The sequence below is a fragment of the Pinus tabuliformis genome, chromosome 7 (genome assembly GCF_031772625.1).
Source record: "Pinus tabuliformis cultivar Carrire ecotype Pingquan chromosome 7, CPIR1, whole genome shotgun sequence".
NCBI classification, from domain to species: domain Eukaryota; kingdom Viridiplantae; phylum Streptophyta; class Pinopsida; order Pinales; family Pinaceae; genus Pinus; species Pinus tabuliformis.
Genome location: NC_142293.1, coordinates 709,330,797 through 709,353,909, shown reverse-complemented (window position 1 = coordinate 709,353,909; position 23,113 = coordinate 709,330,797). Strand labels below are relative to the sequence as shown.

The window sequence follows — 23,113 nt, the reverse complement described above, 5'->3', positions numbered from 1 at the left end:
TGAATCACTGTAACACAAAAGTCAATGCACATCATAAATAAATTGTATGTTCTTACACTGAAATAAATGCACAATATTAATATAATTACTTTGAAATTAATGTACATCATACATCTAGTTGCATCAAATCAGAAATCAACATCTACACTAAAATCAATGCATCTAGTACAAACAATAGAATAGGATTAGAAATAAACATCTATATTGAAATCAATGCATCTAGTGCAAGCAATCTGTTAAACACACACATGGCAACAACAAAATATTAAAGATAAGCAGGAGAGTACATCTATTATTTGACAATGATATACATTTATAGTACATTCGTGTGACCATTGGGTTCCACAACCCAAGGTCTCTTGGACTCTCATGGCTGTTCACATTCTACACCAACTCATAGAGGATTAGGTGTCCAACATTCCCCCCCTTAATCCAAAGGGTTATGTATGAGTCCAAGAAGAGAGATGTAATGCAAAACGTGCAAAAATGCATGGCAGCACTAGGTTGAATGTGCTCTCTGAAATGTTGGTATAAAGGGCGGTGGTTTAAGGATGACCACCAACACTGGAACGCTTAGTGCAGTTCCCAGAACTCTTCCAAGTCTAGCATGAAGCCCAAGTCTTCTACTAGAGGAAGTGCTCCTGATGTTTTGAAGAGGGAAACCTTCAACCATGAAAGGGAGGTCTCATCCCGAATAAAAGGGAGAACCTCAACCTGAAAAGGGAAGTCTCAACCTGTGATGGTTTAAGGATGACCAACAACTCTGGAACGCTTAATGCAATTCCTGGAACTCTTTCGAAACTGGCAAGAAGCTGAAGTCTTCTGCTAGAGGAAGTTTCCCCAATTCTTTGAAGAGGTATCACCGACTAAAGGCATGCTCAGTGGCATATTTGTCTCTGGCTACAAATCTGAATATGGTATGGCAGGTTGTGGCTCAGGCTCACTTGATGTAACTTTGAAGCTTGTAGATGACCATCATTTACCCCCCATCAAATACAAGGCGAGAAGATGAAGATATCTCAACTGCAAGACTTTTCAATATTCGAGAAAAAATCCTGTTGTATGAGCGAAATATCTTCTTGGCTGTTGAAGCCTATTGCCAAGAAGCGATCCATCCAAAATGAATCATTGTTGTTGTAAGATGTTTGGTTTTGAAGCGTCTGTTTGAAGAATGACTGGTTTTATGATAGTGCTTACATGGATGAAGATCAAAACAATGATCTTTCATATGGCTAACTAGGTCACAGTGTTGGCATTTCACAATCTGTTGCTGTGGAAGAGGGGCAGAATCTGGAACAGCTGGAGGTGAACTGTCATGAAGGAATCCAACACTTTGAAACTGAATGGGCTTTGAGTAGTCTGGAATGTGAAAGGACACGTCCTTGCCATATCCAAGGCCAATTATGTGCTTGTTGTGGACAAGCTTTTCCCAAGGTCCGATGACGGACTTGGGAAGTGTAGACTGAATTTCTGCATCTGTATGTACAACTACTGCTTCATTAGGTACTAAATCTGAATGAACTGTAACATTATTGACTTGCTGTTGATGGGTTGTTGTCTCAATGTTCTGAACAGAAACAGGTTTAGAATGACGACTCCATTGTTGTAATTCCGCTTGCTGTAGCTGAGATTCAAGCTATAAAAAATCAATCTTCTCTTGTGTATGTTGCAAGCAAGTTTGAATGTTAAAAAGAGTTTCCTTACTAACTTTTACCATCCCATCAATAGTGGAATAGATTAGACTATTCAATAACTATAATGCATCATCAATTTTCTCCATTTCATAACAATGTTGCATGGATATCTCACACAATGCCAAATAACTGCGACTTTAAAGAATATAAACAGTTCCCAATGCTTATGAACATTGAACTCTTTCGTTCCCAAAAATCCTCTAGCATATTCACTTTCAAAGCAGAAATGATGGCTATCAAAACTTCAACAACTATCGCACCATGTCATGGACATGACTGAATGCTCATATATATAAATGCTTTGAAGGGTATGAACCAATATTCTCTGAACTTGCCACTTTCTTCAAAGAAAACAATCTGCTCTCAATACTCATATAAATGTGACAATCATTAGAGATGTAGGCCTTCATGAAAATTCTGACTACTTTTGGAATAGTATTGAGAGATTGGTAAAGGATGAGTTATGCAAGTTTGTTCTTGCAATTTCACGTCGTAGGAAAACACTTAAATTCTGTCGCTTCGTTGTACTTGAATAAAAAATGAAGTTGTTGTTGAAACCCAACAAGACATCCACATTACAGTCAGTCCTATGTTGGATAGTGGAACACGAGGCTGCTCCTTCATTGCATTCTAGCTACAAAGTTTCTCTTTCAATATAATGACCCAGCATTATGCTTCGACACGGTTGCTGATAGCTTAGCAATACAGATGCGAATTCCATTGTTCTGGCTTCTTTTATTGATAAGCCTCAGCTGGAAACTGGTGACAAAATTATAATGCCTCCGTTAGCTCTTGATCGTCTGGCATCTCTGCACATAGATTATCCAATGCTTTTTGAGCTTCATACTCCAGTAACACAGCGTACATCACACTGTGGAGTACTTGAGTTTATTGCTGAGGAGGGCATGATTTATATGCCATATTGGATGATGGAAAATATGCTTTTAGCAAAGGGTGATACAGTAGAAGTGAAAAATTCCACCCTTCCAAAAGGGACATATGTCAAACTGTAGCCCCATACAAAGGATTTTCTCGACATATCTAATCCTAAAGCAGTGTTGGAGACTAGTTTGAGGAACTTCTCCTGCTTGACCACAGGTGATGGTAGCTTATAACAACAAGAAATACTATATAGACATAGTCGAGGCAAAACCAACTTCTGTCATAACTATTATTGAGACAGATTGTGAGGTGGATTTTGCTCCTCCTCTTGATTACAAAGAACCAGAAAGAGTTCCAGCCAAACCTGCTCCTTCTGCAAGCACAACAGCATCTGAAGAGGAATCAAAAGATGTGGCAGAACCGAAATTTAGTCCCTTTACTAGAGTTGGAAGGCGTCTGGATGGGAAACCATCGACTTCCTCTGGGAGGTCAGAAACAATATCCCATCTTACAAACAATAAAACATCAAGGCCTGGTTCTTCTTTGGGCGCTTCACAACGCCGTCCATCAGGAAAGCTTGTATTTGGCTCAGGCATAGGTAATATTTCGGCCGATGCTTCTGATACTTCTAAGGCAATTTTGAAGGAGGTCAAACATGAGGTACCAAAGGAAGAACCAAAGTTCCAGGCATTTACCAGTAAAAAATATTCATTGTGTTGGGTCCCTATAATACTAGTGATTACCCCATTACTATTGTATTTGTATCCCTTATTAATATTGTTGTGCCCCTATTGTCCCCATATTGTTATTACTGTGCCTCATAGAATCCCTCTATTGTTATTTTTATGGCTTTATATTATTATTGTTAGGTCAGCTGGGTTATTGTACTCCTTAGACTCCTATATATAGAAAGGAGGTTTTGTCATTTGAATCATCGAAGAATTGTTCATTTATGTAATGTAAAGGAGGTTTCCCCCTCGAAGAGGCTGAATTCTAAGGCGTTGATCTATCTTTTCTATCTTTTTGTGAGCTGGTTTCATAACATTTGGTATCAGAGCTTTGGATTCTAGGGTTTCGCTGCTCCAAATAGGTCATCGTGGCATTTTCGCTATAACTTTTTGTTTGCGACGTTTCAGAAGATTAAAAAAACCCATTTGAGAAGACATCGTGCTGAACCTCGGGTCCGAATTTCAAAGCTTTTTGAACTATATTTGCGGAGATATGATCTGAGGAAGTTGGTTTATTTGCAGACTCCTGAATTACATTCCAAACAGGTGACCTGGGGAAAATCGTCATAAATTTCTCTCTGAGCATCAGATTTAAATTTCGTAAGAAGGTACAGAAAGAGGACGGAATGTAGTTTCTTGTATATATTTTTTAGAGCCAAAGGTAGAAACAGTGACTCGTGGCACGTCGTAGAAGTTCGCTCTACTGAACTAGTCTATAATCAAGTCACTATGGGAGATTTCACATAACTCTTCCTTGGAGAATCCAATTTGGATCAGACTGGTGGCATTGGAAAGAGGACATAGAGGGCTACTGCAGGTCACAATTTTAGAACTAGATGATTGGAAAGTACATAGATACATCAGAGGCAATATGGAGCTCCTGCAAAGTGAAAAAATGTGTGTAGATTTTTTTAAATTTTTGCTTAAGCTTGGTTTGAAAACTTATTTTGAAGGAATTCAAAGGGCATAGTAGAGAATTATTATTGGTAACTGATGCCTCGAGGAAATAAAATGCAAACAGCTAGTAAGCAACCTGAAAGCTCTAGCATGACTCATGAAGAAGAGGAAGAAATGCTACATGATATATCAAAATTACAAGACCATGTGCAACAAATGTCACTCTCACAAAAGCTAACAGAAGCTAAGATAAATGGCGTGGAATATTAGATAAAGGGCATGGAAGCTAAGATGGATGATTTGAAGATAGATTTGAAGAGAGACATGGCAGATTTGAAGACATATTTGAAGAGAGACATGGCAGATTTGAAGACAGATTTGACAAATTTTCTACAAGAAATACTTACTAATTGTGAAAAGGTAGTAAAGGAAACTCATGATGCGAACAAAAGAAATGTTGATCATGATTTCATAGACTCTAATGTGGGATCGAAGACCCACCATATTCCAAAAACCGATATGAGGAAGTTTGATGGCAAGGATCCAACATGGATATTATAGATGGAGAAATTTTTCGATCTCAATAATGTGCAAAACACACAAATGGTACGTATTGCAACTTTATATTTGGAACCAAATCACTTTGTATGGTATCAATGGTTTTTCTCTTGTAAACAAATTATCACTTGGGCAATTTTTACGGAAGAATTGACAGCACATTATGAGGATACAAAAAGCAACACTTTTTTTAGCCAATTGATAAGTCTCAAACAAAAGGGTTCAATAATGGAGCACATTGAGGAGTTCCAAAAATTGAACATAAGGGTAAAAAATATTCAAGAGGAGCATAGGATTGATGTGTTCATAGGAACTTTAAAGGATAATATCCAATATGATGTTCGCCTTTGGGAACTTGATTCATTAGAGAAGGCATTCAGGTTAGCAAGAAAAATGGAAAGCAAAATTATGGCAACCAGGAAGCATACCACTCACAACTATAAAGATGGAAGTGTTGTTTCCCCTAGTCTTCCACAACCTATAAGGTTGACACCAAAACAATTGGAAGAAAAAAGAGCAAAAGGGCTTTGTTATAGTTGTGATAATAAATACACTAAAGGTCATAAGTGTGCTGAGAAGAAATTATTCTACATAGATTGTGAAGAGGAAGAAGAAAAGGAGAAAGAAAGGTCAAAAGAAGAGGATATACTCCAGGAACAAAGCCTAGATAAAGAAGAAATGAATCCGACCATATCTTGTAATGCATTGGCATGAATTACCACTCCTCAAACCATCAAGATAGAAGGAAAAACTCAATGCATCTAATGCAAGCAATCAAATAGGATTAGAAAGCAACAACTACATTAAGCAATACATCTATTTTAGTGAAAAACCAAAATATTCATGAATTTCTAGATCTAACTTCTATGTCTGTATTTGTCTCTATGTGTCTATTTTTTCTTCCCTCTCTTTCCACCTTCCATCTCTGTGTCTATCTCCCTCCATATCTCCTTCTCTCTCCCCCATCTCTCTCTCCACCTCTTCATCCCTCTCTCTATCTCTCTCTTCTTCCCTCTCTACCCCTGCCATCTATATCTATACTTCCCTCCATCTCTCCTTATTTGTCTCTTTATTCACCCCCTAAACACCTGTCACACATGCTCTCTCTCTTCATATCTATCTCTCTTCCTCCCTCCCTCTCCCTGTCTCTCTCTTCTTCCATCTTTCCCCCTCCATCTATATATCTATCTCCCTTTGTATCTCCTTCTTTATGTCTCTATATCAGCCCACAACCATACAATCTCTCTCTGTATCTATCTCTCCATATTCCTCTCCCTCTCCCTCTCTTCCCATTCTCTCTCTCTCTCTCTCTCTTTTCCTCTTCTCTCTCCATATCTATCTCTCTTCCTCCCTCCCTCTCTTTGTCTCTCTCTTCTTCCCTCTCTTCCCCCTCCATCTATATCTCTATCTCGCCCCACAAACATACTCTCTCTCTCTCTCTCTTCCAATTCTCTTTCCATGTCTCTCTCTCAGCCTCTCTCCCCCATCCATCTATATCTGTATCTCCCCTTATCTCTCCCTCTCACCCCTAAAACATACACACTCTCTCTCCATATCTATCTATCTCTATCTCCCTCCCTCTTCCTCTCCCTCTCTCTCTCCCCCATCTCTTTCTCTCTTCCCCTTCTAAAATATTTTGATTGTGAAATAAGTTATGGTTTTTGGGCATGTGGTATTGATAAGCCATGGTATTGGCCTAAGGTATTGTAACTGAATAATTAAAATCTTAGATCAATAACATATAATCAAAAGCCTAGATCGCCCATGGTATTGGCCCATGGTAATATGGTTTTCTTTAATCTAAAAAATTGTTCGTAATTTTATTAATAAAAACAAAATCAATGTATAACAAAATAAATTTTATTGTTTTTATTACTTGGCTCAAACCGATTTATTGCAATTAGAATGACTAAAGAGAACATGGACAATTGTGTTGTTTTTTAAGTTATTATTATTATACAACTTGAGTGAGCCTAATGGTTAAGAGCATGTGTTTCCTTGTAAGAGGTCACATGTTCAAAACTAGAGGGGGGTAGCATATGTATGCCTTCATAGACTTTAGCAGTCAAATTACTACGCGAAGGTGGGTCCATTCCATTCCATTATTACTTATAATATAGCCAACATTAAAAATGTTGACATACAATCTTTCTTACATTACATCTAACGCCTACACATATACAATTGTTCTTACATTACATCTAACTCCTACAGATATACCTTATACTGGGTTGTAGAGTGCCTCTTGGCACAATAATTGTGTCTAAAGACCCTCTACAACCTAGTATAGGTGGGATGTGTAGGTGTAGTGTAAGAAAGTTTGTCAAAATTTTTAAAATATCGAGAAAAATATACATAGAAAAAAATTAAATGTCAGCTTATATGTTTAAATTGAAACATATATAAATATAAAATGTAAATGAAGTCAAATAATACCACCTGACAATGATTAATCTTGGTCATCTTAGTTTATAAAAGAAAAATTAACAAACAAAATTTAACAAATCAAATAAATATAAATTGCAAAACCATGGGGTATATCAAAACCATGGACAAAAACTAATAGATTAAATAAATATAAGCTACAAAACCATCGACTATAACCAAAACATGAGTGATAATAAGCTACTTTAACACAATCAAATCCAATGACTAAAATAAATAGTTTAGTAAGTTATAGAATAATGCTATTTATATATAATATTTAATTTAATATAAATTTAGAAAAAAGATCATAATTTAATAATATTTTAAAATCAATTAAGATTAATAAAAAATAACTATGTAGGGTAGTTAAATTTCACCATTAAAATTTAACGTAATAATAAATTTATTATATAAATGATGTATGTGGTCCATTAAAATAACTAGTATAAAATATAACTATATAAATGCAAATACATTTTTTTTTTTTGTATATGAGAGAACCTTTTAACACTTTAACAATAATTATAGTAAATAATTGGGTCAAGAGCCGTCCAACCCAATATGAAGAAATGTTGTAATGTCATGTCCTGTTTTGTAAACATTTTGACTTGGTCAAATTACATAGAAATAAAAATTAAAATAATAACTTGAAAGTAAAAATAAAATAGAAGTAATAAAGAAAAATACATTAAAATAAAAATAACTTCATCATATTCACCCATGGTATTCATGTGGAATATAGGCTATAACATATTTAAAGGGGCCAATTAAACCAAACCAAATTCATCTTAACTCCAGATCTAGCAAGTGTTGAGAGGGATCAAATCTCTTGAGATGCAAACCTATTTTATAATGAAAATAAATTTGATCCCTCTCAAGGCTTGATAGATCGAGATTTAAGATAGATCTAATTTCTAATACATCATTGAAAGAAATAATTAACTTATTGAAATATGAAAAAATAATTAAACTCCCTCAATAAAATATAATAAATGTAACATTAATATCAATATAAACCTAACTACTACACAACAACATAAAATGGGATTCTTTTAAAAAATGTCCTCAATTTGTTTTTAAATGAATGGATGAATTGGATTTACTTTTGTACCCAACATCATTTTATATTCTAATTAATAATGGGTATCATTCATATTTAAATATCAAGACCACTAAGATGGGGATGCCTTGCTCTTTCCCCTCCCCTTTTATTTATAATCATAATGGCTTAAATCCATATTCTTGGGATTGGTTAAAGGTTTACACGTGTCATTGAATGTAAACCAGTTACAATTTCCGAGATTACAGAATAACACGTTACAATTGCCTAGATTACAGAATAACACGTTACAATTGCCTAGATTACAGAATACTTCATTTGTAGCAGAGGCATCCAACAATCAATGAACTTAAGAATGGTGTTGAAATATTTTCAGGAAGCATCACGGGAGAAAAATAATCCCAAAAATTTAAAGATTTTATTTGTTAGTGTAAAATTTATCCTCCAAATGATATTGATCCATAGTTGATTTTTACACCAAAGGTGTTCTTATGATGGATTTCGCTGGGGCACATTCAGCCAATAACAGAGGTTCAATTTCATCCTCCTCCATCCAACAATTTTTGACCACGTGGCAAAGCATTAATTGAGTGTGATTATGTTTTTTTCGATCCTTTGGTAGGAATGGTGAATATGTAGTGAGGTTTCCATGCTTTCTCATTGGACTCCAATCATTTTGCGAAAGGAGGCAACACCAAGGAAAGTAGTGGGGTCGAAGACAGACTGAAAACCTTTGTCCCTTCAGTAAGCACATCTTTGCATTTAGTTCACAACATATCTCAAGTATGAGCATTCATGGGTGACTTGAACTGCTTACTTCTAGGCTTTCGATTTCATCCAAAAAATGAAGAGTTGGTCTGCTATTATATTAGAAGGAATCTTTCTAACTCGAAATCAAAGTCGAAGTCAGAACCTATTTACTTGAATGAAATTATAGATATTGATCTTTACAAGTACACGCCATCTAACTTAGTGATGAGGGCATGCTTCCAGGGCAGGGATCGACACTAGTTTTTCTTTACAAAGGGGAATAGGAAGAAATACCCTAATGGATCGCAAAATAACTAGGCTACCGAAGGTGGGTATTGGAAAACCACTGGTAAAGACTGTCCAATTTTGTCAAGAGGGGTGATTGTTGGGATGAAGAAGACTTTGGTGTTCTAAGAGGGTTCTCGCCTCGCGCAGAGCGTACTAGCTATGTCATGCACGAGTATAGGCTTTTTGATGATGAGGTTGGGGAGTCTTCTTTGTTAGAAAATCACTGTTTTGTTCTCTGTTGAGTATTCCTGAAAAGTGGCTATGGTTCAAAAACTTGGGAACAACATGGAGCTTTACTTTCAAGACTAGATTCAAGATCAACAGATAATTAGTCTACACTTTTGACAAAAAAAAACAATATGATGATGTTATACTCCCATCTTTAGGGGAGGGTGAGGTAGAAGAGACATATTCACCGCTAAAGCCCCTTATTGCCACTTCAGAGGAAAGCACCATTCCCTGGGATGAATATCATCTTTCAAAGTTCTTGCTAGAATGTATTAATGAGTGAGATAATGAACATACTGCTTCTAATTCACTGCAAAATTCTAGTTGGGGCTAATGAATGGTCCAGTTTAATTAATGATCCTTTTGCTGAAGTGAAGGGCGTCAACACTCTTATGGATGAAGGAGACATGTTGATCAGAAATGATACACACGAACAAAGTTCATATGAGCAGAAATTATATACAAAAAGGAACGTTCACAAGGTTGATTATATGGATGGAGCAAAAATTAATGAGAAATCAAATTTCGAGGCATTTTTTTCTCTAGCTTATTTAGGTGGATACTTTTTGGAGTTGAATGATCTAATTTAACCACTTGAGTCATATTCCCTTCTTTAGGTCAATATCTATGATATACAAGGCTACCACATTAGTAGCCTAAATATGGTTGGAAGTGATAAGTAAGCTTGGTTATTGTTGACAAAATCGTTGTGGTTCTTTTCTTGTGAATATTAGCCTCATTCCTAAAGTAGTGTCAACGAGACTAGTGGAATCTTGTAGGAGAACCCATTGTGCGGTTTGGGGAACGGGTCATTGGCCTTGGACAAAGATTGATCTTGATCTTCATATAGTATTTATTTTATTAGAATTAAGAGTTTTTATGTTTAATGATTTAATTTTTCAAAATAATCTAGTTCCAAATCTATTATTCCTTCGGTGTACCTTTGCACCTTTAGGGGTAATTTCTAGTTTATTATTGAGTCCGCAAGTCTTCATTCAAAGTTTGTATACTTCTTTAATATTCATTGTTGAAATTTAAAATGGTTTGCTTGATTGATTTATCCATCAATGAGTGAATGACACATTAATATTGACACATTTTGAATCACTTCCATTAACATAAGCATGTGAGAGGGTTGGAAATGATATTTTTGGATACTTTTTGAAAGGATTATAGTATATGGTTTCTTCATTGTCTTTTTCTTATAATCATAATTTTCTTAACATTTTTATTTTACTATATAAAGAGTTAAAAAAGGAAATTCCATATAAATAATTAGAAACTTTAAGATAAAACTCTTGAAGAGATATTTCAAGTTTAAATTTCATTAATCGATCCTTTTTTTCTATGGTTGTTAACACAATGCTTTTATAATTCTTTAAAGATTATGAGGGATAGTGGAATATAACTCTAAAGTTTGAAATGCATGAATATTGAATATCTTAAAAATACATTGGTAAGAACTTGTTTAAGTGTCTCAAACAATTTCATCACGAGTAGTGGTAAGAACTTGTTTAAGTGTCTCAAACAATTTCATCACGAGTAGTCTTATCATTAACAAACTTGTGAGTTGTAAGGGATGATACTTAATAGTGTTATGGCATGATGCATGGAATGGACATATTTTTTTTTTAGAATGTAAAGATATGGAGTTGATAATGGAAGAATGTCACTGACTATTGTAAGATGATGGTTAGAGTGACAATGATGCACCATGTTATAATAATAAGAAAGGATATAACATATTTGTCACTTAATTTTAGGAATAAATTGAGAATCTCTAGAAGAGGGGAAGAAAGTAAGAAGAGAAGAGGGAAATACACTTGTTTGTCTAAGTTTTATTGTTGATTATGTGATATAGGATGTAGATCTATTAGGGTAATTAAATTAGGTATTAACATAAAGTGTAATATAACAACAATTTAACAAAGGAGAGAAAAATAATTAGGATAAATTGGTCTCCATTGGTGAGCTAATTAACCTCTAATTAGTGAAGATGAAAGAGAAGTGAAAAATAAGGAGATCACTAGGAAAAACATAATTGTAGGCCAAACCTCCAAGATAGGGTTTCTCCACTTGAATAAGCCTCCACATTCTACTATACCTTTGCACAAAATATTTATGATTTCCATCTCCAATAGAATGCAGTAAACACCCTAAACCTAAGATATAAATAATGAAATAATGAAGTATTGTATGGTGACCCAAAGTTCCCTTAGAAAGTTGGTTCTCTATTTCCCTAAATGTGTTGGAACCAGCTTGAGGTAGAAGAGTTGAATCATCAAGGATGTAGGAGTAGACTAAGTCAATGGAGATGCCCTATGAAAAAAGAATGGAGATGCCCTATGAAAAAAAAACCAAACTTTAGAGGAGAAACCAAAATAAAAGCAAGAGATACATACTTTAACACTCTCAGCAAGAGATTTTAATTTCTTAATAAAATATTATATGGATTTACAATTGGATTATATTTATTAATTGTGAAAATAATTGATTTAATCAAATTATATTACAATTTAGCTAATCATACAATTTGATTACAGTAATTTCTCATAATTTTGTTTTCTCTTAAATAAAATTTTAATTTTAATTGAGACAATTAAGTTCACACTTCTTACACTAATTAATATTATTAATTTAAAAATTTGTAATAATTCTTGCTACTTTTGAATCTCATCGAGCTAAAACCCTATCCCCTCTGCAAGCATCAACACCTTTTCCACTGAATTTCAATGGCTTCGAGCCTGGGGGCCTTTGCCCCTCCTTGTGAAGAGGAGTCCACCTTTCATGCTATGGTCTTGTTCCTCAAAAGCAACCATAGACCAAAATAACAACAAATTAATTTCATTAAAAAGTTTTAGAATACCCTGTCAGTTTCTCTCCCTTCGGGTTTTCAAAAAACCTCCTTGACGTTTTCTAACAGGGCTCTAGTTTCGAAATTCATGGGTATGTGGCCTTCGCCTAAGTGCATTGAACAATGGTCTAAAAATGTTTGGAAACCAATGATGAACAATAATATTGGCGTTTTTGTAGTGGGAAACATATTTTTTTCTTTTCTCTTCAAGTACAAGGAGGACAAAGACATTGTATTTCGAAATGGGCCATATTTTTTTGGCTCTAGGTGTTGAAAATGTAGAAAGAAATTCCTAGATTATTTTTTCCTTTGATTAAATTAGGACAAATTCGAATTTCAATTTTAGAAAAATACTTGGAGGTAGTTAAACGAGGTGACATGGCTCTTGTCACTCAGGTAACTCGGTAAATTCAAGTTGGGGACACTTGAGTTCAATTCTAAATGATTGATTGCTAATTTGTAGCAATCTATTTCAGATAATTTGAGTTATTGTCAGTGTAACTAGTTCCCACTGTTAGTATAACTAGTGGAGGTTTAGTCAAGGGTGTGTAACATTTTTCACGCTGAGTTATCTTTTAATTAACTGATTAGTCAACCCAAAATAATGGATGCATGCAGAGAATTCAAGTTACCAAGTTGAGATTGGATTTAAAGGGAAATGTACTATCAGTTGTAAACTATTCCAAGTTGTACAGGTCATGCATGCAGTCAGAGAAAGACCTAATGGAATTGCACAATTCAAATTGGTGAATTTCCTAATTAATAGGGGCCTAATTCCCAAGGAAACAACACAAGAAAATAGGAGCTTGGCAGGTAGTAAAATTGGCTAAGTGTTGGCTAGACTTAGTTCGTGAGATAGAGAGATAGACTATATTATTGTAGAGGTTGCTCAGGCTTGAGAAAGCATTGTATTTCTTCTCTATTCTATGATTAATGCAATACAAATAGTAAGGGGTTTTGAGTAGTTTATTTCCCCTAGATAAATATTTGTGTATGTGTGTTAAATCTTGATGCATGTTAATGATATGAGTTCCCAATCATGAATTGCTTTCCGCAGATGAGTCGAGTAGCTTCTAATCTTGTGATTTAGAAAATTTCATGAGAAGTTTAGAATCTACACATTAATTTCTATATGGTATCAGAGTTAGATTCATAGTAGAGAAGAGAGTTTGAAGTTGTCATTGTAGGAGGATCGAATTTGCAGATCAGGTTGTAGGTTTTCTTCAGGATTTTGAAGATGGATTTCAATGAGCTCAGGCTGAAGTATGCCCTTGAGGGAAGCTCGGATTATGTGGCTTGGAAGGATTTCATGGAGGAAGTGCTGGAAGATAATGGGTTGAAGGAATTCATAGACAGTAATATTCCGAGACCAACAACAGCTGATGCTCAAGATCTAGCAGATTGGAATAAGTGTGTAGCCAAGGCAAGGAGGATCATATTGGAGGGAGTACGAGACCATATTTTCTCGAACCTCCATGGGAAAGAGACTCAATATGAAATGTGGTAATCATTGAAAGATCTATTCCAGAATAGTAGTGATCATAGGAAGTTTTCACTCAAGCACACGCTTCAAAGTATCAATATGCAAAAGAATGACACAATTCTGCAATACCTCAACAAGTTTACATAGTATTCCGATGAACTTGGATGGGTCGGTGTTAATGTCCCTGAAGAATACTTTGTAGCTCTAGCTTTATTGGGCCTTCCTAAGAGTTGTCACAGTTATCAAGATTCAGTAAATGGTAGAGAGAAACTACCAAGTTGGGAGTGGTTATTGTCCGATTTGGCACAAGAGGAGATAAGGTAGAGCAATGGAGACATGACTTCATCCAAGGGTGAGGATGAATAGAATTGTACCTTGGCTAGAATGACAAAAAAAGGGAAAGGGAAAAAATCCCAATCCAAAGTAGATTCGAGTCAAGGGGGAAAGAAAAAAGACTTGTCCATAATAAAATGCTTTCATTGTCACGAATTCAGGCACTATGCAACGAAGTGTCCATACAAGAAAGAAAGAAAGAAGACTGTAGGAGGAGAAACAATTGAAGCCTTAAATTCACAGGTTGAACTTGATTTTACCCTCATTGCATAAATGACAAGCACAATGATGGTTAGTGTGTGGTATCTCGACATCGGTGCCTCATTCTACATGACGGGAAACAAAAGCAGTTTCAGTGACTCGGAGGCTAAGGATCTCCAGACACACATCGAGATGGGAGATGATGGAAGGTATAGTGTGACTGACATCGGTACAGTTACTTTTCAGAGGGAGTCTAGCTCCCCTCTTAGGCTTAAGGATGTGATGCATGTATCGATTCTAAAGAAGAATCTAGTTTCCATCGTGGTGTTGGAGGATTGTGGCTACAATGTGATATTCTCTAAAAGAAAGGCCATCTTAAGAAACATCACCAGAAGAAAAGTGAAGTGGATCAGGGTTTGAGTGAAGAACCTCTACAAATTAGATGTGGAATACTGTGAAACATTGAGCACAAAATTAGAGAAGATGCAGAGCTGAGATGTCGGTGAATTATGGCATAAAATACTTGGCCATTTACATCATGGCACTTTGAAGATAATGTGATAGATTTCTATAGGCCTCCCCAATGGAGCACTAGAGTAGCAAGACACATGCAAAGGGTGTACCATGGGGAAGTACAAAATATCCACCTTCAATGATCGGGATAGTAGGGCACATGTAATCCTTGAAATGATCCACTCTGATATCTGTGGACCTTTCTTGACAGCCTCCATTGCCAATTACAAGTATTATGTTATATTTGTAGATGATTTCTCATGGAAGTCTTGGATCTAATTCATGCAGAAGAAATACCAAACATTCTCCAAATTTTTTGAGTTTAAAGCACTTGTTGAGAAAGAAACTAGGAGGAAAGTGAAGGCTCTCAGGAGTGATAACAGTGGTGAGCACGTGTCGAATGAGTTTAAAATTTATGTGCAAAGGAAGGCATTCAATGGGAGTTGACAACCCATAACCCATAACATGATGGGTTGGATGAGAGGAAGAGAAGAAGTATTGTGGGAGTAGCACGACCGATGTTGCATGACAAAATGCTACCTCTACACTTGTGGGCTGAAGCATGCAACAAAAATATGGTTTATTTGCAAAACATGAGTCCTCACAGGATTCTTGGCATGAGTACACTAGAGGAATATTTTTCATGGAAGAAACGAGATGTATCACACTTTAGGATCTTTGGATCATCAATTGACTGTCATGTTTCCAAGGAAGCAAGGAAAAAGCTAGAGCCAACAATAAAGTTGGGGATATTTGTGGGGTACATTGATACACCTCACAACTATTGTGTGTACTTTCCATCCCTCAAGATGACAATGGTTAGAAGAGATGTAAAATTTGATGAGGAGAAGGCAATGTGGTGTTCTCTTGAGAGGGAGCTTCAGTTGCAGCCTGATCAGGAGCTTTTGGCTCCAAAGGAAGAACCTAAGGAAGTTGTGTAGCTTCCACAATCAGAGGAGCAGAGAGTGGAGACATCCACTCAAGTAGAGACATCTAAAGAAGGAAGGAAGAATACCAGAGAAGCTCACATATTATTGCAAGATGCTAGAGAGAATGTGGGAGCACCCACATCACAACACAGGCAGAGGAGGTCACTAGATCAGTACACTGGGTACATGGATTTGATGAGTGATCTAGTTGAGACAGAACCATCCTCATTCGAGGAAGCAGTGCAACAACCAGTATGGGTTGATGTTATGGTAGAGGAATATGATTCCATTGTCAGAAACAATGCTTGGGAAGTGGTGCCAAGACCATAAAACAAGTCAATGGTTGGTTCGAGATGGATTTACAAGGTAAAACATGCAGCAACCGAGAGAATAGAGAAACACAAGGCCAAATTTGTGGCCAAGGGGTTCTCTCAGGTGGAGGGAATTGACTATGAGGAGACCTTTGCCCCAATAGCAAGATACTCATCCATCAATTCAATTCTAGCACTGTCGACATAGATGGGATGGAAGATCCACCAGATGGATGTGAAGACAACATTCCTCAATGGATTTATTGCAGAAGAGGTGTATATTGAGCAGCTGGAGGGGTTTGAGACCTTTGAAAGAGAGTCACATGTGTCCAAAATCATGCGAGCATTGTATGGACTCAAGCAAGCACCCCGTGTTTGTTACACCGGGATTGATAACTATCTCACTAGTTTGGGCTCCACCAAAAGTGAAACATATGCAAATTGTTATCACATTGTGGTAGAAGGTAAATTATTGATTATTGTTTTATATGTCAATGACGTGATCATCACTTATGATGAGAAGCTAATTAGATCTTGCAAGGAGGGCCTTGTAAGAGAGTTTGAGATGAAGTACATGAGACTCATGCATTATTTCCTTGATTTGGAAGTATGGCAAGAAGATGGGGAATTTTTTGTCTCTCAGGGTAGGTATGCCAACGAGATTCTGAAGAAGTTTTGCATGGAGAGTAGAATATCAATGGAGACTCCTCTAATAGGAAACTGGAGGAAAGAGGATCCCATTTCCGATTAGGAAGTGGAGGCCACCATTTACATGCAACTTATGGGTTAACACACGACCAAACATGTGTTATGAAGTTAACCAACTTAATCAAGCCATGATTAAGCCAACCAAACTTTATTGGAAGGAAAAAAATCATGTGTTGAGATACCTCAGAGGAACTACTCAATTTGGTCTTTGGTATAGACAAATAGAGGGAGTGAAGCTACAAGGCTTCACAAATGCATATTGGGCGGGGAGTCCATCAGATAGGAAGAGCACTTTAGGAGGAAAAATTAGTGTTGGGTCAGCAATAGTTTCTTGGTACAACAGGAAGCAGATATTTGCGGCACTCAGCTCAGCGAAGGTTGTTTGATAAGAAGCTGGATCCTACAGTGATTTACTGTGAAAATCAGAGTTGTATCAAACTCTATGAGAATCTAGTATTTCATGATCGATCTAAGCATATCGAAATCCTGTACCATCATCTATGAGATTTTGTGTGGAGGTGGATTATGTTGTTGCAGTACATTCTGATAAAGGAACAAGGTGTAGATATTTTGACAAAGGCCTTGTCAAGAGGAAAATTTGAGTTCCATAGAAGCAGGATTGGGGTATCTGATAAGCCCTTTCTTGTTGAGAGGGAGTGTTGACAATGAAGCAAGAAATTCCTAATTTAAGTTTTCCTTTGATTAAATTAGGAGAAATTCAAATTCAATTTCAACAGAATACTTGGAGGTAGTTAACTTAGGTGACATTCATCTTGTCACTTAGTTAACTCACTAAATTTGATTTGGAGATAATTGAGTTCAGTTCTACATGATTGATTGACAATTTGTAGCAATCTATTTCAGTTAATTTGAGTTATTGTCAGTGTAACTAGTTCTCATTGTTAGTAGAACTAGTGGACGTTCAGTCAAGGGTGTGTAACTTTTTTCACATTGAGTGATCTTTTAGTTAACTGATCAATCAACCCAAAATATGATGCATGCAGAGAATTTGAGTTACCTATTTGAGATTGGAGTTAAACGGCAATGTACTATTGATCATAAAATATTCCAAGTTGTATAGGTCATGCATGCAGTCAGAGAAGGACCTAATGGAATTACACAATTCAATTTTTTTGAATTTCCTAATTAGTAGGGGCCTAATTTCGAAGGAAACAACATAAGGAAATAAGATCTTGGTAGACAGGAAAGTTGGCTAAGTGTTGGCCAAAGTCAGTCTGTGAGGCGAAGAGATAGACTATACTAGTGTAGAGGTTGCTAAGGCTTGAGCAAGTATTGTTTCTTCTCTATTCTTTGATTAATGCAATACAAATAGTAAGGGGTTTTGAATAGTTTCTTTCCTCGAGACAAATATCTGTGTATGTGTGTTGAATCTTGATGCATGTTAATGATATGAGTTCTTGATCATGAATTTATTTCCGCAGATGAGTAGAGTAGCTTCTAGTCTTGTGATTTAGAAAATTTCATGAGCAGTTTAGAATCTACACATTAATTTCTACACTAGGGGGATGTATCTGAATACTTGGTCCTTAGATTTCAAACTAGACAAGGAAATCCCAACCACCATCCTTGTTTGGGTTAATATTACTCACTTACTTATTTCCTGCTAGAGTGATGAGTGCTTGAAGGAAATAGGTAATAACATTGGTCAGTACCTTGTTCATGTTGAACCTAAAGGCCAAAAATTTGTGTGCGCTAAAATTTGCATGGAAGTGGACCTTGAAAAAGGTTTTCCCTTTGAAATTTTCTTGAGCCAAGGGGATTGGAGCTACATTCAGTCACTTGACTACGATGAGATCCCATTTAAATGTTAAAGTTGCTATGAATATGGGCATTTTTCCCGATATTGCAAGAAAAATCATTCTGGAAATGGAGATTGAACAACCCTAGCACAGGATGATCAACAACACACCCAACAAAGTGGGGGAGGGGCGGGTGGTGGGGAAATGGGAAAATTTTGCATAAAAAATCCAAAAACACAAGCCAAGAATGTTGCCTCATCATCAGTGAATCCATATGAAATTTTGTCTCAAGAAGAGAATGAACATGTGGAGCCAAATACAGGTAAACAAGCCCCAGGTACTAAATAAAACAAGGGAGAAGGAGAATAAAGAGAGATTCAAAAGGAAGAAATGGCATGAGAAAGAAAATCCTATCAGTGATGTCCAATATTAGATTCAACACAACTCTACAACGTCAAACCCTGCTAGGAGAGATAAAATACTAGGTTGTGTAACTTCAGAGCCCCAAGTAAAAAAGGAGGGAGTAGTAAAGGTGCTTATGAGAAGTGATAAGAAGAGGCTTAACCGGGCAAGTGATTCCACCAACCATGAGTTAGAAAATCACAAAAAAGGAGCAAGTCCTTCCAAGAAAGATGTCAGGGGAGCGGAAGCAGAACAAAACATCAAGCTAGGCAACCAACCACAAATTTTAGAATTTCTCAAGAACATGAGCAATAGAGAACATGGGAGCACTAAATCCATAGGAGGTAACTCAAATGTCTCTAAGTTTAAATGAAAGTTGTATCATGGAATATCAGGGTCCTGGGAAACCCTATTAAATCCAAATAAGTTAAATATTTAGTTAAAATGGAAAAAATGCAAGTCTTATTTTTGCAAGAAATGAAACTAGAAAAAGAGGAGGTCCTAGCTCTATCTAGGTCATTCTAGAGAAATGGTTTTGGTATAGCTCAAAGATCTTGTAGAGCTTATAAAGGCCTGGGTACATCTTGGCCAAAAACTTTTTTTGTTGTTGTTAAAAGCTAGTTCCATGACAAGATATTGGGTGTCTGTAAGGTTAGAAGACAAGTACAAAAAATAAACAATATCCTTTGTAAATGTTTACGGTGTGGTCATCTACAATGAGAAAGGTGAATTTTGGGATTCCTTAATAAGATTAAACGAGGAACAATTGCATATTAACAATATTTTTTTTTGTGGAGACTTCAATATTGTTCTTCTCTCTTCAGAGAAATGTAGAGGAAGTATCATTAGAGATCCCTTTAGATAATGATTGGAATATCTCATTAACAAATAAGATCTTCGAGATATAGCCCCAAAAAAAATAAAATACAATTGATCCAATCAGAGAAGCGGTTCTGAGCATATTACCACTAGGTTGGATTTGTTTATTATCCATAACAATTGGTTGGTAAAAGGAATTGAGTGCTCCTCTTTAATTTTGGCTTGGGGGGATTCACGCTATGGACATATCAAGCTAGATGTAGACCCTCCTGAGTATTTGGGTCCAATTTTGTTTTGATTTAACCTAGGGTGGTTTCCAAAGGAAGGAGTAATAGATCTAGTAAAACCATCTTGTGAAACTCTCGTAAATGGATCCCCCACCTTTCAGGGAGTCTAAATTAAAAATGGTGATGCAAGATCTTTGAAACTAGATAAAAATCAATTCTAAGCCTCCAAGTCAAGAAAAATATGAATTCATTAGACAACTTGAGACTCATCAAGACCAGATGGATAATGATACAATTACAGAGTGGCTCATTGAAAAAGAAAAGAAAATAAGTAACTAGATTCACCTTCTTAGCAAGAAAGAGGAGGAATATTGGTGGCTAAAGTCGAGAATTCTTTGGCTCAGGGATGGGGATATGAATACTTCCTTTATTCACAAGCAATATAGAGCTAGGGAGATCAAGAACCGGGTCAAATAAATCACTTCATAGGGTCAACCAAAAATATCCATAGGTGCCTTGGGTGAGACCTCGCCTAATTTGTAGGTGTTGCCGAAAGGGTCAGTACCCAATGGAGTTTTTGTTGGTCGCATCACGTGTAATATCCCAGGTTGGAAACTGAAAAGTGCCAACATTTGATTTGAAGGAATATTTAGAAAATGAGTAGCTAGCCAATGAGATGTCGAACTAGATTCTAGTAATATAAGCAAATATCGAGACCGCATGGTGGATATCCCACCTAAAGCTCGTCTTGCACTAATGGAAATAATCCCACTACCATTCCAAATCTTGTAATGAGTTTGGAGGGCCTCTCAATCCTCCATTTTGTTCTTATGGAGTAGAAGAACTGAGGGTCTCTCTTTCTTGATCAAATATTTCACTTCCTCCATCCCTTTTGTTGACCCTAATCCCCTGCAATTTTAGGAAGGGACCCTCATTACTTGTTTTATGAGTAGCTCCTTTCCCATGATCTGACTTGCCTCCTTTTCTAGTGTTTTTATATCCATTTAATTTTGGATATAAGTTTTCATATGTTCCCATCTCCTTATCCTTGTATATTTTTTGTTCCTTACCTCTCTATTAGTTTGTCAACAAGCCTTCCATTGGATCCTTTCTAATTATTTTTCCTTCTCTCCCTCTATCTTCTTGTTAACTGAGCTTAGAAAGGAAGGCCCCAATTTTAAGCTTTTAAGGGAGAGGAGTTTTTCCTCTTCTAAGGAGGATTCCACTATTTGTTACTCTGGTATTGGATTGTTTTCTAATGGCAGCATGGATGCATCATTTTTCTCTAGTTCATGTCATGGTCCCAAATTTTGTACCTTTTCTTATACATTTGTTCCAATAATTTCCACTTCATCAACCACCGATTTGGGAGCCTCAAAGTTGTAATTTTTCTCATTTTGGCCTTTACAAGATCCTTCCCATACCCCTGAAGTGGATCACTTAGGGGAAGTTAGTCCTTTCCCTTTTTTCCCATTATGATTTGGTTGTTTTAAAGGATTGTTATCTTGTTTAGCTAGGCCTCTTCTCCTCTTTTGTTGCTTCCATTGTTATCCTTCATTTCCTTGTTTTTTTTGCTCCTCCTACTTTGTTTTGTAGCTCTTTCAAAGTTGCCAAATTCATGGAAAAATTTGCATTTAAAAGGAAGTTGATCGTAGTTAACCTCCTAAATATGGGTCCAACTACCCCAATTTAGGGTTATTTCTATTGGGATCCCCTTATCCAAATCTACCTCCACATATATCCTTGCATAAGAGAAGATCCCCTTTGGTGTCTCAGTTTGATCAATGTATTTCCACATTATATTGTTGATATTTTGAGAGTAGTATCATTCCAACAATGTAGGGAAAAAATGAATATTTACCCAAAAGGGAGGACAGATGGGACGTTACTTTTAGGCTTAAAATTTTGGCTCCATCGACCTAGATATAACCTTTAGGCCCCCATGAAGTAAGGTCTACTTCAAAAGATCAGGGTTGGTCATCCTTGTTCTTAGAAAAGAAGGTAAAAATACCTTTTCTGCAAAAATATGAAGTGATAGAACCCTTGAACATGGGTTTCCAAATTTTTTCAACCCAAAACCTCATAGAATGTGGGGAGGGATGAATCCCCATGAATTGGCCTCCCAAGCCACATTCGGCTAGTTGCATGGCTTGTGCTCTTGACTGTGGTACAAAAGCCTCAACCTTTGAAATTTATTCTAGCCTCTTAACAAAATGAGAAGTCTTTCCTTTTGGTACCACAACCCATTTGCGATTAATGAGTTAAAATCATCGATATCTAGAACATTGGGTGGGAACACAAGAAAATACCCACTCGATCTAGCCATCTAACCACAGAAAATGCATTATATCTGCCTTAGGGATCATGTTGACAAAAATCAAAAGAGGTATAAATTACCAACATGAATGAAAGTTTGAATGTATTAAGGACCATTATGAGCGAAGTCAAGAGGTAAAAACTAAATTATTTAAAGTTGGTACATACGTTTAAGTTGGATTATTTGCTTCTATACATTTTACACTGACATTTTTTTTCTTGTATGGTACCATCTAATATTAAAATGATTAAGGATGCAATTTTATGTATAAAAGAATTTGATAGGTTTTGAAATTCCAAATAACAAAGAATAAGGAAGATGAAATTCTTGATATTTATATATATTTGAAATAAATTCAAAAACCTAGGTTCTTAACTCAAGCCAACAATAATGCCCATTAGAATTGGCATATTCAATATCTTTTTTGGATTGCAGGTTTCTGTGGAGTGGTTTTTGCGAGATTGAATTCGGATCATCCACAGTGTTCATCTTTTTCTGTCGACGTTTCGAGTCTAGAGCAAGACTCATCATCAGGACATGATATACAGAGAAGAGGAGAAAGAATTTGCAAATCTGATTCCTTTTTCTGTATTTTGACCCTGGTTCTTTCGAGATTACGAATCTCTTTCCAAATATCCCCTCCGTACAGGGCAACAATTTTGGATTGCAGGTTTCTGTGGAGTGGTTTTTGCGAGATTGAATTCGGATCATCCACAGTGTTCATCTTTTTCTGTCGACGTTTCG

The 23,113-nt window shown here is 36.3% G+C and overlaps 2 pseudogenes; both read left to right on the top strand.

The window, feature by feature from the left end:
- Positions 1–2,424: 2,424 nt before the first annotated feature.
- On the top strand, positions 2,425–8,593 carry LOC149249477 (ubiquitin fusion degradation protein 1 B pseudogene; annotated as a pseudogene).
- A 448-nt stretch (positions 8,594–9,041) lies between these two features.
- LOC149249476 (NAC domain-containing protein 82-like) lies at positions 9,042–10,129 on the top strand (annotated as a pseudogene).
- Positions 10,130–23,113: the final 12,984 nt, after the last annotated feature.